The 19,154-nt window shown below is 37.0% G+C and overlaps 1 long non-coding RNA gene across 1 annotated transcript in view; it reads right to left on the reverse strand.

Annotated features, from left to right (window-relative positions):
- The window catches only part of LOC107989708 (uncharacterized), a 60,247-nt gene that overhangs the window by 40,262 nt on the left and 831 nt on the right, over positions 1–19,154 (reverse strand). Inside the window, exon 2 of the long non-coding RNA XR_003051941.1 lies at positions 6,877–6,981. This is a non-coding gene — a long non-coding RNA (uncharacterized LOC107989708). The remainder of the gene's footprint in view (positions 1–6,876; positions 6,982–19,154) is intronic.

A 19,154-nucleotide genomic window follows, 5' to 3' on the forward strand; every position in this document is an offset into this window, starting at 1 on the left:
TCCTTATCACTCTGACATGAGCAGAACAAGCTGAATCTCACATCCTTCATCTGACAAATCACCTTGTACCTCCACATGAAGTTCTGCCACAGTTGTTTTTAGTTTATATGTGTAAAAATGCTTTGAAGTGAATAATGTTTCCATGTTGACAAGAGGCAAAAACCCCCACACCATCCGTCTCCACCTCCTTCTTTCCCTCCTTCTCCTTTTTGACTACCTATAGCGATGGTATTGGTTCTCACCAATTTTAGATCCTCTCTAATTAGGCGCACTGAGCGTCTGACAAGAACAACAACATCTTTGTTGCTTAGCAGGGGGTAGCAGTGAGGTCAAACTGCACCGAGCTAGATACGGCAACAACTCGCAGTCTTTAACAGCTAAAATTAACCGCGCAGCTAAATTTATGGAAATCTAAACTGCTTCAGTTGGAACAGTGACATCTTTCTGCTTTTTTGGAAGAATCAACATGTTTCTAACAGAATATCCACGTGGAGTTGCCTGTTGCTAAAATCTAAGGAATAAAAATGCATCTCAGCTAACAGGAATATGTTGAAGGATAATGATAGGGGGGAGAGAATTTTTGGATACGGAACGCTGCGGTGCAATGAGCTGCATTTGCCTCTGCTTTTGATTCCTGTCCTGCTTCAGGGGGAGATGTTCAAAGCTCTTCTACAGCAATGTGCCGCCCGATTTTTCAAAGACCTCCTGCTGCTTGTGTCAGAGCAGCAGCTCTCTCTGTACTCCATAAATTAAAGTTATCCCAAATGTCTCATGGCATAAAAATGGGGGGCTTCAATCTCTGGCATGAATTAATAAGGACTACAACGCAACCTTGATGTATCCTCGTAAACTGCAAGTGGCTCCGTGACAACTTTTAGCATCACTTCCCAAAGTAGAAAAACGTGTTGACCTCAATTGAACCATAAAACAATGTGCATATTTTTGTTGGTGACGAGTCAGAGCTATTACATGACTTCATTATTATATGTTATCATCATCATTTTGCTTACAATTAACAGTAATTAGGGTACACTCAGACGGAGACCAGATTTTGGTGAGCAACAACTTGTTATATTATTATTACAAAGATGCTTTATTAAAACAGAATATTGATGAACATGAGTCCCCCTGGGAATATATATTATTGCATATTCCCACTACTGAAGCCTCAGAGGTAAGAGGATTGATTACATTTTCCTATCTTCCTCTGCCCTAATTAAAGATCTAAAGGATAGTCTCTCACGGGAGGGACTAACTCATCTGTTTCATCTCGGTGCCACGTCATCCGCTTTTGTGCACCAACCACAATTCTGGCCTTTTACCTATGGATTTACATATATATGCTTATTGGCACTTGGTGTAGCCGGGTGTGCTACAATTGGAACATGGTCAGACTGTTAATTTGGCAAGATGAGTTAACACTGTCTGTAGAGTACTTATGAGAAATGTAAAAGGGAGTTCAAACATTTTTGAAAATGTCGTGTCATTAATTGTGTACTAAAATAAAGATAGAATATATTTGTAAAAAGAATATTTTAGAGGCTTTTTTGTAAGAGGTTAGTATTCAATTTGAAATATGTACTTCTCATGCAGCATATAAACCACAACCACAAATTAAAAATAACATTTGCAGTCTTGCTTCAAATGATCTCAAACTTGCAAGGCTATATTCCAAAAAGATTCCGTTTTGAAATTTACCACTAAATGTCATCCCTCTCCTTTGCTAATCTCTGTGATCTAAACCTTGCTTTTTTTACATCAGGTAACATCATTTTAGCAGCATTACTGCCACCTACTGGTTCAAAATTGTCTTTCAAGTTTGGTAGGAGAAAAAGAAGAAATTAAAAATGTATTACCTAACCAAAGAAGAGCCATAAAAGTAATCTGTAAGAAAGCACGTGTTTGTGGTAAACAACCATTGACCCTCAAGCCATGATTTAAACATGCTCAGGTCATGCACCGCCAAGTGGAAGGATAGTCCATTACACAGTAGAGTAGCTTTTTGATACCTATTTTTATTGTGGTGTGTGGTGGGAAGAGAAGCCGCAGGTACTAATTTCCACATCTTTTGCATGACATGGCCAGGATTTGAACCTTCTGCCCTCCTGTTCTACAGGCTAACATCATCTGTACCATCTGTATCTGTACGACTGAAAATGACTGCAGCACACATACTCAATGACGCCCCACAAACTGTCGGAAAACATGACAGAGGAAGAGATTATGTCTGGTTTTCCCACCTACTGAAAAAACCCACACTGCCTGACAATAAAACAGATGGAGAGTCATAAATGTTAGTCAATGCCATCGATTCAGAGACAGTTGCCAATCAAAGTGCCGCCACTGACGACTTCCATGATGATGTAACGCAGAGTTAACATGCTTCATTATGCTTCCCCATTACCTGAAGTGATGCACGCCAGCAGGCTTCAACAAATGGACCACTTGCCTTCAACAGCAGCTTCATTTGAATCCAAATCAATAATTCTCTCTTCAACCTGAAAGAAAACAATGCTCGGAACAACGACTGCAATCCTCTCAGCAATCCACAGGACCTTTTCTGTTCCTCGACGAGAAATTGGCTCTAAATTGAATTTGAAAATCAACATGGTAAAAAAAAAAAAAATCTTTACTAAGCAAATGAGTATGTATTGTCTTCGGGTACCTGAAGTCAGCAGGGAGAGGAGAGGTGTCCAGCCCTGATTGGACACTTTATTGCCAACAAAACAATTCAATTGTGGAGCTCAGATTAGCTGTTTGTCTCAATCTTCTGAATAATTCCCTTTTCATTGATTCTAATTACCTTCAATTGAATGGGTTGTGTTGGAGGAAGCTGTGGTAAAACAGCGACCACTGCTCAAAATATACTGAGGCTGACTTAATTTACTATTACCATGCAAAAAAGGGAAAATTACCTTGGCCAAATGTAACATTTGAATCGGTACGTGTCAAAGTCCACTGTGTGACATTTGGGAATGTTTAATTCTCAATGTAGCATTAATTAATCATACAACCCACAGGTGTTTTTGTATGAATGAGTGCAAATGGCCTTCAATTTAAAAGACATCCCTTAGGTTTTGTAGCCAATGAAAAGGACTTGGAGGGAGCTCAGCGTGTGGATTAACACTTTTCACAAGTTGGAAAAAAAGATGACTGACAAATTACACTCTTCAGAATACAATTTAAAAAAAATATGATGGTCTGCTACCTTAATACAACACCGAACAATTCTAATAATCCGCATTATGATCAGAGAGAGAAAAAGAAATAAAATATATAAAACAGTCAAACGCTATCAACTAGGTGACCTTAAATAAAAAAACTTTTTTTTTCCTAGGACAGCTAAGTCATTATTGGCAATTTTGTGTTAACCATACCTGAGCTTACCTGAGACTCTTTTTTAGGAAAGGAAACAGACTATTCTTAAGATAAGACACACAATGATCCAATCTTTGCATAATTCTTCTTAGTGTTAGTATCTTCTTTCAGATTGTGTGGCTGGTTGTGGGGAAACAAAGTACTGACTGTTTTCAAAATTCCAGTGTTAAACATGGCAATAGAAATATTTTAATCAGTGTAGTGTGTCACGGCAAATTGTCTTTGACATTCAGAATCAATTACCAATAAAGCAGAGACACTGGCAGAGCTAACTAATTAAACCTAATAGTCTTGTTTATTAAAAGGAATACTTCTTTCGTTAACAGAGATAAATGCAGCACACAGTGCCAGAAGGCTGAAAGATTTCAAACTATAAAGATATATGTCATTACTGCAGGTCTAAATATACTTTAAGAACACGGAGGCAGGTTATTAATAAAAGCTTCATTCATGTATTTTTCTGTTAATGTTAGACTTAATTAATTAATTGTTTATATATAAAAAACATTATTATTATCAACAACTGTGGTAAACGTATTGCGTTAGTAAATGTTTAAATATGGTGGGAGAAGACGCTTCAGTAAAGAGAGACCTGTGACAACACTGCCCCCAGTGGCTACAAGTGTGAAGGGCAAATATATTTGCATTAATGCAACCCTAATTGATTAAGCTTTCAGTAAAGTGTCGTAGTTTTATTCACATCCCTGTTACTTTTCTGGGTAGACTGGAAACCTACCTTAAGTTTTCAAAACCAATTTATTTTTTGTTTTCTGGGTAGACTGGAAACCTACCTTGAGTTTTCAAAACCAATTTATTTTTTGACCTCATTCAAAGGTTCAACCTTATGCTGTTGGAACCCGAACTATAGCTGTGTAGAAATAGCTATAAGTAAAGAAGTCAGTAAAACCCACCAAAAAGCCAACTTGGTTTCACTGATTTTTCTTCCACTTTTTCTCAACATTGGTGTCAAAAAGAGTAATTGAAGTAATTTCTCCCAGAAGAGAAATTACTTTCTAAATGTCCATCACTCATACGTTTTGGCTTAGAGCATTAAAGATGAACATTCACAGGGCTCAGCCCTTCAGGACAGTTCAAGAATTCATTCATTTACAGAACTCAGCCTCCACCAGCACCACCACCGCCGCCGCCGCCGCCGCCACCAGCTGCAGCAGCTCCACCACGCCTCGACTTGTTGCTGTCTATCTGAGTTACAAAGGCTGCATTGACACTTACATTTTTCTGCTGCTGGTTTTTTCGACTAAGTTGTCAGGAGTCGTGACAAATTGCTTCATAACCAGCCAGTCAAAAAGCAGCTGTTGTCATAGCTGTTAGACATCAACAAGAACCTCAGAAACACAGCTTTTTGCTCTCTCTCTCCCTCTTCCTCTGTCTCTCTCTCTGTTTCACAACTGTCCACACACACAGTGCAACTTGTCAACAGCCTTCCGCACGAATTATCATCACGGACAGTGCGCTGTGGTGTGCTCGCAGAGGTCAAAAGCAAAGAAGTCGGAGTGAAAAGTTCTGTCAGAGTTAATACAAATTATAGCTGAATGTTTCTTTTTCATCTGAGTGACCTATCTGGATTTTTTCATCCATACACAGAACGACAGATCATCTCAGAAAGATCGTCCTTTGATTTCCCGTCATGTTTTTCCTTTATAGATCATTTTCACGTCTAAATTATGTATCATAAAATCAACTATATGCTTGGCATAAACTACATTGGTGTATATGCTATATACTGAACTTACTCATCGTAAGTGCAACATATTGTAAACACAAACACTGTGGGATGAAAATTCAGGCAGAAACAAAATGTAAAGAAATTGTTTCCTTTCATAATAGTTTCTGAGTGAACGTGGAACGAGTCGTAAAAAACCCATTGATGAGGATAGGATGGTCTCAGTGCTGACACTAAAACCATTGTTACTGCTAATAAGCATCATTTCAAGGCTAATTTCCTCGTCTGCATTATTTACAAATGAACTTATTGTCATTACCTTGCCATTTAAAAGGACTTTATGGCAGAAACTGCTTGAATCTCGACTCTATATTGGATTTTCAAGTACATTTATTTTGGTTACACAATAAGAAAGAAAAAGCAGAAAAATCCGAGTGAATGTGAAAGTGACCCGAAGAATTAATATTTAACCAGGGCTGCAGGCAGCAGTGACAGGGCCTGAGCACCTCCCTGCACATGTCAGGGGCTTGATGCTTGATGTGATCACGACCCAGACACTAGCCAATTACCATAGGACTCGACTCTGAATGCTGTCGAGTTCAGCCTAAGCCCAAAGGACATTGTTCTCCCACAGCACAGGAAACTGCCAGACTGAGGAAGATGTAATCTCGGGCATATTTTTGAATGAAAACACATGGAGTATTTTCACCACTTAATCCCATAACAATGTGTTGCTGGAGTCTTGCACAAAAAACATTTGTATTTATTTTTGTAGTTTCTACCAAACTTTGGTCTGTCAACTTCTTAAAACGAATCCATCGGTCAATCACACTGAGTTTGAACTAAAACACTCCGTCTCTGTCATGCTTTATCATCTATTTTGCTTCAAACAGATCTACAATAAAGGAAAACCGATTTCAGAAATATCTGTCCATAAACCATAAACCTTTAAGGGCATTGTTTATGTAAGTAATCAGTTACAATTTTAATGGAAATACTGGTCTGTGGTTTTAGTCAAGGCACAGACAGACGTATTTAAATACTCCACAAATTGTTAATAGATACAATTAATGTGTTTGGTCCTTTATCCACAGCATTAAGGTCAATATTTCACTTCCCAATTTTAAGATACATTTTGCTTGTTACCACAGCTTTAATTTGCCATTATAGTGTATAAAAACAATTGAAATACTCTATCTTCACTGAGTACATGTACCACTTGCAGGTGTGTCAGAAGACATTCATACCAGAGGAGTACAGAGTCATCTTTGAACTGGTCCAGGACCAGCACTTTGATGTAAAAGGGAAAGTGTTTGTTGGATCCAAACCCTCAGACTGACATTAACTAAGCTAAATGGAACTGCACCAAGGGGGTAAACACTGCAGGATTCACTTCAATAGTACCAATTAAAATAGTTGTAAAATACCCTGAAGGACTCAGATGGACATTTCCATCTAACCATCTGTCCATGCTGTGCACCAGAGACATGCTTCCTCCTGGACACATGCACATACACCAACACAGTACCAACAAATAAAAGCGTTCACACCAACACTCACAGCTGCAGTCGATACTGAGTCCATGTAACAGAGTCTGCAGATCCATTTAGTTAGGAACTTGCGAATGACTGCAGCGGAGACTCCGATGTGCATGCATACGACACGGAGTAAATACACAGTGGAGCCTGCTGCAGTGACGATATCAACATCATAAAAAGCTGCATTGATTTGTAATGCATCAATCACAAACAAGCTATAGAGCAGCAAAGACAGGTTAATGATTTCCAACGGAAAGAGAAACGACTGTTACTCACTTAGCATGGAGCCACTCAGGCCTCAGAGGATGGTCCACACTGGAGTCGATATGTAAAATGATAGCAGTGAGTAGAATTACCCCTGCTCCTCATCATAGTGTGGCCCTGGGGACAGAAACAGCTATTTATCACGCTGACACTGACTTTCTGTGCTCTGTACGGTCATTAGTGTTTGTAATAAAAACAATTACACGCTGCGTATGTGTTTTACATGAAATAGAGCTGTGTTTTTCCATGATGTTTAAGTGACGCCTGACGTAACGGGTGAAAGAGCGACAGACGAATTAGGCGGAATAGGTTTCTGTTGAATTTACACACATATTTTAAAAATTAAATAATTTTCTAATGTGTTTTCCTTCAACAATATGTACATTCTTAAATACACTTTTACTGCAAATGAAGTGACATTTTAATGAGAAACACTGATATAACATTGATGATTGATATATACATATTTTACATAGAGATGAATATATTGAAAAGTAGCATAAATTCAAAAGTCAATTTGAAATTATTATTTATTTTAATAATATTTTTATGTTAAAAATATTTGAATAAAACTTAAGTGAACAGTCATGAAATAAACAGTACATTATGTAGGCTTATTTAATAATTGTTTTTCTTTATTTTTATCCTTATTTATTTAAAGCTTTTCATATATAAGGTCCACTGTTATAAAAAAATAACTATAAGAATAATGTTGCAGGTTTATGAGGATACATTTCTCAATTTCTGAGAATAAAGTTAAAATATTAAGGGTAAAAATGTTGAATTTTTGCCAGAAGAAATGTCCTAAGTTTAGCAGAAGTCAGCAGCCTCGTGAAGTTCCACTCCAGCACTGGTTTCACGCATAAGAAGACATTTTTGGCACATTACCATTACATCAAGAAAAAAAATCAGGACATTGATATTATTTTGCAAAAGAGTTCTTGCCTGGTTCTTGTTTTACATTTTTATTTCCAAATATTTTTTGTGTAATCTTTTACACTCTGTTCAAGAGAGACCACTGCATTATAAATTATTTTTTACTCAGCAATAAACCTTTCCGCTGTTTAGGGATATCATGGACCAAATAAAGCCCTTTTTGGTTAGTATGACTTAATTCAGTTAATTTAAAAAATACGTTAAAAAAGAGATGCAACAGTTGTAATGCATTTTGTAACACTTGTAATTATAATTTATAATCACCAAATATGTTAAACATATATTACCATTGTTATTTCTTCATATATTGCATGGGTATATGTAGTATATATGTATCTGAAAGCCTATTTACTTACTGTCCTATCTTCTTTACCTCAAAACACCCAACATTGGAATTTCAGCACTTTTAAGGATTTCCAGCACCCGTCCAAACCCTGAGCCGAGGTAGAGATTTCATGTGTCTGTACCAGTTCTCAGAAGATGAAGTTGAAGTTGGACGCACTTTTCCAATTATTTGATAACAATCCCTTGTCAAAAAGTCTTCTGACAATTAAAAAAAAATCCTAGAGGAATCAAATCATGATTTCGTATTTTTGGAACCAGTCCTCCAAGATTTATAGCCTAAAGACGGACCTTGGGGCCACCTCCCCTTCTGCTCCAAATTTGTTTTTGAGCACTCTGAGGGCTGAAGAGTAATTCTGAGATAACGTCCCATATTAATAAAAGACATGATGACATTAGACCCGAGAAGCAATTATTTACTCATTAAATGGGTTAGCAGGTTGGCCTAAAGCTGCAAAGGCTAATTAATAAGGTAGTTGTCTGGATCCCTGACAGGCAGCAGAATTCCCTTGGAGAGACAGGAAGTGAGGCATTGCAGTGTTATTCTTTCTCCTCTTAACAACACAGATACAAAGTCAATTTCAAAGGCTCTTCACCCTCATAAACTCTTGCACCTTTGGATTGCGGGCGGGGAGTCAGGGACGTGGCGGGGGAGGGACGGGGGGCAGATTACAGCATGTTTAAATACCCGAGGGCCAGATGCTATTACTGAAACGCTCTAGACTGTCATGCATATGCGTATTCACTCCCCTGTACTGCAATGCATTTATTTAGTACTTTTCCTCAAGTAGTATTTAAAGGAAACCAACCCGCTCGACCATTGAACTGTTCAACCCAACACAGATAAGAGAAAGAATTGTGAAGAATCTCCCAGTGTTCCATGCTAACAGACTTGGTAAAGGTCAACATTTCTTTCACAAGTCTATTGTTAGAAGGAAAAGAGTCAGCTCAATGTCTTTAGACTTGAAATTAACATAGCAAATGCCACAAGATAACAAAGGTAGAGCAAAGTAAGATACAAGTAACCAATTTAAACCAAAGGTGAATGAAAGCTCGGTAAAAAAAGACTCTTAAAGATATCAGAAGGGTATAAAAACAAAAATAAACCCTAAACATTTTATTTATTAAATATAGAAAATAAAATAAAAAAAACTAACAAAACAAAAGTAAACTCTGGTAAAATTTAAGTTAGTAAAAAATATTGCTAGATAAATAACAGTCTTGGGCCAAGAGTAGCTAAATGCAATAGCAGAAATATAGGAAAACAACACATTAGCTTGATATGATGTTAACACCTATCAATGACTACGAATCCAATAAAAAAAAAAAGGTTAAATAAAAATCAAAGCATGACATGTGTCTGGAATAACCATCCACTTGTTACTAGCTCCTAGTAATTTTCAAAGCCACTTGAAAATTCTAGTCTTTCTTTGCTCCTGTTGACACAATAACCCCCACCAAAAATTTCACATTGACTTTTGGGTTTGCATCTAAGACATGGCATCAAAACCAATGTTCTAAAATTGCAAAAAGGAAATCTCATTATGTAGAATTTGGATTAATGAGATTGTAATGATAGACGGGAGCTTAATAAACACAAATTATATTTGTGCACAACACTAAACTTTGGCCTTAGGAACTTTGACTTGAATTGTTTAGAAATTCACTGTTGTCAAGTTTGGTCTTTGCAGGCAGAGCTGGAGTTTATAACTTATTCCTCTGTGCCATAGTTCTACAGTGTTGCCCAAAAAAACTATTAAATATACATCAGTGAACCAACAGCACTGCTCTGAGTGACATGTTCTTCCACATATACTGCTCTGCTCACTAGTTCACCTAATGTGTGACTGGAAATAATCAGCGACAAATGCAGCATTTTTCTGTCTGTGCACATGAAGCGTTGTTAAAAACTACATTGTCAGGCAGTTTCCTTATATTACTGTGCCTTTTTAAACATCTCTGAATATATTTAGGACCATGGGAACTGAGTCAAAATAATAGGCTTGGCTGTGGCTGCCACACACACACACACACACACACACACACACACAGAGAGAAGTCAGAATGTGTTAGGAGACTGACTCTTGCATAGGTGGGTTCTGTCACTCATTCTCTGTCTGGGCTTTGGATGTCGACAATAACAAAAATATACAGTCTGCCTTCTCCCTCACTGCACATTTTAATGTCTGCAGTATAATGTGAACTGAAAGAAAAACGGAAGACAAACATTATATAATTTACACTGTCATCCATATATTAATTTGTTTTTCTAATTAGTGTCAACAAGAAAAGTTAAAAGCTGCCTTTTCCTGAATGTAAATAGAGCTATATGTTAGTACTGTATGTTTATAGGTCATAAACATTCACTGCAGTTGAATAATGAATTTGTTCTATGCACTTTTTAAATTAGACAGATGTTCTTTTAGGATTTAGCATATCTGATTCATTTGAATTCAGGTAATTGAAAAAGCACACAAACTAGCTTTACCAACCTAAAGTTTAAGATATGTAAGAAAAAATAAAAATGGTGGGAAAGGCACAGTTTGATTTAGAAAAAAAAAACTATTCAATTCCAAAATAAAATGCTATTAATCAATCTACCTCTGACAAAATGTTTACTCCTTCATTATTTGTCCGGTATTATAATATTTGGCCTACATACAAAAAAAAAATGCATGTCAACTGCAAAAAATCAAAAAATTGTAAATGGACTAACAATAGAATTAACAGTACAGCTAAAAGTGTACACAGTACTTCAAACAGCTACAGATAATCTTTAGACTAGCTTCACTAATTGACGCTAGCTAAAACTGTAGCTTAAATTAAGTTATTAATCAAAACTAAAAAAGTTTTTTTTGGGGTTTGGACTAGAAATACTTAAATAAGTGAATAGTAATAAAAAAAGGTTACCCGACCAAAAACAAACAAACCAAAATAGTATATCTAAAATGTTGCCAAAACAACTCATAAACTATACATTTTTCTTTTAAATTGTTGCAAAAAACAAACAATTTTCCTACAGTAACCTTCAGAGTCAACAGTCTCTGCTTCTGAGAGAAAACAACACGTCTTAGCCCTGATACAATGACAGCAATAATTCCATGCTGACATTAGACACCTGAGAAAAACTGAGAGGCACCATTGTTGCAACCAGACAGCTAAAGCAGGGGAGATAGAAGAGGAAAAAAATAAAAATAAATAAACAAAAAAAAAAAAAAAACACATGAAAATAGGTAATCAGTGACTCCATCATACAACCTGAATCCTCCCTCAGCTGGCTCAGGTTCCTCCTCCTCCTCTTCCTCGTTCCCAGATTCCGTGTTCTGGGTTTCTTATCAGGACTTTTCAGGCAGCAGGGAATACAGAGGGAAAAGAAAAGACAGACGTGTCCCTGCCTATGCTGGAGAAAAGTGTCTCTTCTTGCTCTCTTATGCATGAAGAGGAATTTTAAATCTCCAGAGTAATACCTGAGCTGTTTTGGTGACACATTTACCATAACATTTTTTATTTTATTTTATTGTCAGTCTCCAACTCCAAATCATCTCAACCTTGCCTGAAATCCTTCTCTGACGTTTGAGGATAGGGTTGTTCCAGTGTTAGTGGAAGAAATTGACATTTTCCATTTTGCAGTGGATCAGTCTCGGTACATCTTATTTTCATGACATTATTCAAACCACTGGGTTTCAGGCTAACCTTTACCTTAATTGGCTGCTTTTTTCTGCTATCTTTTAACTATTTATGCAGAACTACGTAGTTATCATGTTTAATTGCTATTGCATTTTCATCTTATAAGCTAACCCATCAGCTAAGTGTTAGCAATTATCAATGATTCTTTAGAATGGGTCTCATGGGTCATCTTGAACAATAACAATTGTGGACTAGCTTTCAAGGCTACATTTCTTTTGTCTTTAGCTAATCATGGAGGGTTGTCTTCACATATTCTGCTAAATGTTTTGGTTTTAGATTTGTTAGGGCTAAATGTTAAACATTTATTCTTGTAAGTTCTTCTAACTTAACCTATTTCTCAGGGTAACTGTAAACATAATTTGAAACGTGTATACAGTATACAGTATATATACACGTTTACAGATAGATTTGCTGGAACATAAATATAGACAATGTTTTACTTCTGTAGATGTAGTTAAACATTGGTTTTAAAGGGTAAAGGAAAAAAAGAAAATATCTAGGCTTTTGTATTTATGTTTATGTAAGCATAACATATGTGTTTTCTTCCAGTCAAGAAAATTTGGGCATCAACGGTAGCAAACTTGTTGCTATTGTTAACCAAATTGAACATGATTTTATAATAATCTTGACTGACTTACGACTAGTTTGGATAATTTAAGCTTATGTTGCTAAATATTTTACCACCTTTTTTTCATTTTGACCTTTAGACTGGGTGTGTCAAATCGTTGCTCTTTTTCCAGCTCATCTCAAAGTTTAAAGACCCTGTGGTTGCATTAAGGATTGTGAATAGAATACATTCTTTTGAGAAAAAAGAAAGAAAAAAACCCCACAACATTTAAGTCATACAGACTGTGCATCTAATTTCCATTTTCACAGCAGTGTTTCGTTCACTCACACCACTCAGACACATCAGCAGGATGTCGACTATACCTGAACTATACTGGTTTCAACCACGATTGTTTCCTCACATGCACTGCAGCTGCATGTGTAATCAGCCTGGCCATGCACAGCCCTGAGTGCAGTTCATATCATTATACACACTGTTGCATAAACAGAGGAGCAGCAGAACAACATAAACAACAACAACAACGTACTGTAGGTGTGGTTAATGTGTCAGCCCCATCCTCTGGATCACAGGCACAATTACAGTGTGATTGACTTTGCTGCATTAGGACACTCATGAGGATTTTCATCTGTGAGGAAACGGCCAGGACAGTGGCTTTATCACACACACAAGCAGCACTTCAGTAGCATTTCTGAATTCATCAGCGGTGACAGCACAAAGGAAAAGGGCAGCACAGACTTATATAACTCCCAATCATTTCCCCTGGCATCGATGTGCTCTGGAGGTCTTTGTTCAACTTTATTCAAATTGATTTCTGAGGGGGGAAGAAATCATTTTTCAACTTACAGTATGTGAAAAATAAGACTGCATTTGATTTTCAGATATTGTTTGTGATTTCCTTGCAGAAAAAAAAACAAGTGGATCAAGTGGACAAGTCACAATTCTTTATGAGGAGCAGTGCTGACTACAGTCAGCAGCAGAGAGCTGCTGTCTCTAACTTCTACTAAATTAAAGCTTTCCTTAGATCAGGGGTGTCAAACATTGTCATTTTCACCGGGAGCCACATCAGCAATACAGGTCCCCATGAAGGGCCAGTTATAAATGGAAGACTGTATAGATCAGGGGTCCCCAACTAGACATCAACTGGACTTTACCAGGTGCTTTTAAAGCTCCTGTGGGCCACACAAGATGACTTGGCGGGCGGCATTTGGCCCCCGGGCCTTGAGTTTGACATGTATGCCTTACATCGCCTGGACCCCATTTCTTTGAGAGTAATCCAACTAGTCAAATGGTTTATATACATACATTGTGTCTAAGAAAAATGTTGTGGTTTTATGTCCAACAATATCAGCTGATATTATCGGCCTGATATTAGCATTTGTAATATCTGTAAAAATCGGTTTGGTTTTTACACCCATAATGAAAAACTGATAACGCAATGTCTGGGTTTCGCGAAATGACGACTGCTCTAAAAATAGTGCATCGACCTGGAGACAAACCAGTCAGATGCCTCAGTGCTCTGAAGAACTTGATGAAACACAACTCTTCTCCAAAAACGTCTTTTCCTATTCTTACACTCTCTGCACTCTGTCTTTCTTATACAAACACTCTCACCACGTCTCCTCACTCCCACTCACATAAACATAACTGTTAACTCCTTCATAACATATAAACATAGAACATTATGAATGGTAAACAAGCCTCTAGTCACTAGATGGCAGCATTGTAGCCATCCATCCATTCATCCATTTTTATCTGCTTATGCGTTACTGGGTCGCGGGGGCAGCAGTCTCCATGACCGCCACCCAGATCACACTGCACCGTACCAACACCTGGACCTTCCTGTGGGTGGTGAGTCCAATGGAAGGTACCAGCCATCCTAACCGGGATTCAGTCTTGCCCAGGAGGTGAACCCTGGGGTTCCACACCAATGACAGAGACATTGCCTCTTGGCCACTAGCTTTCTAGCTTATTTTATTGATCTACATTGATAATGAGAGGATTGCATGCCGAATGCTGGTGCCACCAACTCTTACAGTCGTTTGTACAGATAAATAAATTAATAAATATTACTAGGCGCTCAATAGTATTTTAATTCTGTCCCCTTCGAGGCAGAAAATAATTGAGAAACACAGTTTTAATCACCAGGCAACACTTAACAGCTGCCACTGCCCCACTATATCGGTATCAGTGATATTGGAATTGGGAATGAAGTGTTTGGACAATATTGGCAAATCGGATAGCTCTACTTTTATGGTTTTCTCACTAGTGAAGCTACTTTTGGCTGTGTTGTTGTAACTCCTGGCTAGTTTAGAGCTAACATCTTTTATACTTAGAAAACTACACTAAGTTTCTACCTTGTATATAGTATATCTACCATTTTAATATTTTCTCCGGAAAATGTACCTGGTTTTTAGTCATCTCTGGCTTATTTTTATTTTTAGGGAGAATTTTAAGAGGTTGTATTGCTTTTTTATGTACTGTATATATCATGTAGATTTTTAATCATTTTTACACTAGTTCTGGTTTCTATTTGTAATAGTTTAAGCTATTTTTGTGTTGTGCTTTACTGTGACAGCTTGACAGCTATGCCTTAAAGCTATAAGCTCCTTTGGTTTTGTGTGACTTCTACATCACCCCTGAAATCTAATAAATACAAACTGGATGCCTACAACTTGTCCCAGTGAAGTAACTCGTACCATTTGTTATATGACTTTATGCTAGACTAAGAAAAAAATGCTAAAAATGTTGGAACACTGTATAGTATTCAATTTAATAGTGTTACAACTGAGCGAAAGCTTTTCTTTTTCACTTTGTTACTGTGTTTAAATCGAATGCATGTGTATGACACCTAATTATAGCCTGAAAAATCACAAGAGGAGCAGTTTTTCTTTTACGTGTTTTTAAATTTTTCTTCTATCCTCGAGTCTGTTCACCCTTAAAAAAACAAAGGCGGTAACTAAAAAAAAAAACAAACAAACATTTCTGGGAAACGATCTGAATCATTCTAGTGAGAAACCTTAAAATCAAGCGAGAATCTGCTCAGAATAAAAGCTCCACCTGTTTCTATTCCCCTCAGCAAGTTCCGTTTTACCTTTCTGCATATGCTCATGTTTACAGACAGCTGTGAGATGCCACATTGCATTTTTACTGTATAAACCGGGGCTGAATATACCATTTTATGCAGCGAAGCATGCACATATATTAAAACTGACATTGTCATTCAGCGCAAGGCTTCACTTGAGCTGCCGCCATTGTATAAACATTCCCATTCTATTTTTTTTTTTTTCATTTCATCCATCATGTCAGCCCTTGAGATCATGTTAGCAAATCTGCATAGGCAGCCAGGCGTCAATGGAGGCTTCACGAGCTTAGACACAGCCGTGTTATTTCTGATGGACTGTTTGAGGCTCCTGCAAACTACGATTTGAGCCCGTTCACTGTTTGCCTTCTTTTTATTTAGCTAAAGCTTGGCTGAGCAGACTGTCAGACATGGTGGATTAAAGATAAATCCATTCATGTGCCTCTAACTAGCAGTCAGTCCACCTGGCAGCAGCGGCAGCAGCAGAACAGTGAGTGGCCAGTGAGGTGTCATGTGCACCATGCCACAGCTCCAGGGGAGACACAGGCAAGTTTCACAGCAGAGGATATTATACAGTGTGGAACATACACTGGTTTATTGTCAGGATTGGCCACTGCTGTCTGTCTGTATGTGGATGATTGCTCTGGAAGAAACGAAAAACTGTCCAGACTGTTGCAGAAACTGGACATGCGCACACACACAAACAGACACACACACACTCACATATACCTCATATACCCTGAATATACTTTAAAGTTTCGTTACAATCAGAGGTGTCCAAACTTTTTCGATGGGCATCCAGATTCAATAGTACAGAAATATCCACGTGACGTCTGTTTTTCCCTATACAGTACCATCAAGATGACTGCTTCTTCAAACATTCCAAAACATATATATATAAATATAAATTCCTAAAACTAAAAAATATTGTTATTTATTGAAAAGTGGTCCAGTGTAAGTAAAATGCATGCAAAACATTGTAGCCTTTTCCTCACTTTAGCATCTGCCAAGCCAAAAGTTAGCCACAAATATAGCAAAACATAACAAAAAAGCTCAAAAATGACCATCAAAGCAAAATGGCTACAGACATATAAACAGTGAAATATTATAATAATAGAGGACAAAAAGTCAAGAACAGTTTGCAACAGTTTGATAAATGAACACCAGCCAAGAAGTAGCGGCTGTAGAAATCAAATATCAAATAAAAAAATCAAATCAAATCAAAATATCAAAATGTTAGTATAAAAAAAAACTAGCTAAGACAATAGCTTAAAATGAGTCAAGCAGCTAAGATGTGAATATAAAGAAAACATGTTTAAAATGAGCAAAATAAGTCTGATAATCTAAGAAATCAGTTAAACGCTTTATTAAAATTGTCCAGTGTGGTGGCTCCATAACCTTTTTAGCAGATGCCATTCAGAAAATCCTTTTCTTCGGTCCACTCTGACATATTCAAAGCGCCTGCTATAAAAAAATGAAAGAAAAGGACTAGGAAAGAAGAATCACTTCTAGCTTTTATTTGTTTGTTTGGCCAAGGCTTACAGCAGCAGTAATCTGAACAGAGGCTTGGAACAGTTCTACTGTTAGTGCCCTTCATGCAATCCCACCAGAATGTGGAATAGGACCCAGAACCTTCAGCATGACAGTCAGCAATCCTAGCACACTGTCACTTTTAAATTACAAATGACTGGAGAAAGTTAGAAAATATTAAAAGTTGAAATTAAATTCCCCACACCCCTTCCTGCGCCCCCACTTTGGGATCCACCGGTCAAGAGAAAACATATAGTTCTGTTCTGTTCTTTTTCATAGTAAACATCCATGAATCTGAACTAAACTGAATCGAATCACATCATCATGTTAGTTCATTTACAATGCCGCACATGTAAAACCATAAACAATGCCTCAGTCCTTCAAAGTATTAAATGCCAATTTAATGAGACAGTCGGTCATCCAACATGAGAGAAGGAGATAAAGAACGTTCACCTTCAGCTCACTGAAGCCTGAAAGCTGAGTTGAAGGTTGATTTCTCTGTACCCTCATAAAAACATTTTTTTTCACACTATGAACTGATGTTGTTCGATTTTGGACGTGTTTTGTTTGAGGACAGATCTGTACCTGCAGATTTCTTTGTCCTGTGTGCCAGCCTTCAACTGAGAGATTCTTTTTTCCCCCGTGTTCTCTGGAGTCTGACAGCTGGTACTGCAGCTTTACCTTCCTGGCATTTTACACCATTTATTGCCTTTGAAAGTCAAGTTGTCTTTTAACAGACCTATAAATGCCACCATCTGAACTTTCTTCCCTTTTCAACTTTGGTACAAAAAAACAGGTCTGTGGACGACCCTGCTACCATCTGTTTTAGACACGTTAAAAGTGCTAATAGACTTTGCTGGCAGAAGTTTCAGAAGTTTCTGAGGAGTTCTGGGAGGAATGCGTCCTACCAAAATATGTTTTTACTCAAATAGTATGACCTAATTTACAAACACAATGTTAAGGTTTCGTGTAAAATATAAATAAAAAATATATATAATGATTTGCAAGATAAACGATATCTTCTGTTAAAACTTATAAACTTAATGTTTTTGCAGATATTTATTCAGTTTGAATGCGACTGTGTAATATAACTTCATTTTAGCAACACTCCAAAACCTTTAAGGAAGTGAGTATAAGATTTAACTGCCAACTTTATTTGAATTTGACTTTGTAAAAACAAACTGTTTCAAATTTCAAATTTGATATGACAATTAAAAATGTTACAATTATTAAATGATTTCACTAAGAGATAAAAAGGCCTTCTGCTCCTCATTTCAAAGTCTCTGCTGCTGACACTGGGTTAATCACTGTGTACTTAGAGAAGAAGAAGAGTGAGAATCAGTGGATTCAGATGGAATTGGACATTGTTTCAGTTCATCTTTTACAACCAGAGTCTCACTGTTTCTCCTCTGGGTTTTTACTTCATTATTAAAACAAAAAGACAAACCGAACCAATGAATGCCACGTTTTGGAGAAACTAACCCATGATGCTCTGAGCTTTAGCACAATCCAATTAGGCAGCTAATTAAGGATTTAATTAACAACTTAATTTGCCTAATAGCAACATATATTAGCAGAAAACTGTCTTTCAATTAGTTCAATCTGCAAAAACACAAAATTAATAGGGAACATTTAGCCAATGCTAAAGGCTATTTGCACCAATAAGGCAGCAGAACTGTGAAGTGACTCACACACAAGATTTAATGAACTTGATTTACTAATTGTTGCCTTTTTAGTTTCATCTTACCTAAGCTTGCCTCCCTCTCTCTCCCACTCCCTCTCTCTATTTTAGGGAACCCCAAAAGCTACAATATTTTGTGGAAATCCTTTTTCTGATGTGTTTATCACCCAATCTCAAATGTTTTTCTAGGTCTTATTTAATGTATAAGTTATTGATTTTGGCTAATATGACCAGATCTACAGTCTTTTTAGCTAAATATTTACCATTCCTTACATTATACAAATTCTAAAATATTTGATACAAATCTGTCTGGCTTAACTTTTTATCACATAACCAGTTTTATAGAAAGCATTTGGCATAAATAATATGTATTTTCAGCATATTATTTCAACAATGACATACGTATATGCGCTATTTTTCTTGTAAGATTTTCAGTGTTACTTACTAATAAATCAGTAAACTACTGT

The sequence above is a fragment of the Cynoglossus semilaevis genome, chromosome 15 (assembly GCF_000523025.1).
Source record: "Cynoglossus semilaevis isolate Cse_v1.0 chromosome 15, Cse_v1.0, whole genome shotgun sequence".
Classification (NCBI taxonomy): Eukaryota; Metazoa; Chordata; class Actinopteri; order Pleuronectiformes; family Cynoglossidae; genus Cynoglossus; species Cynoglossus semilaevis.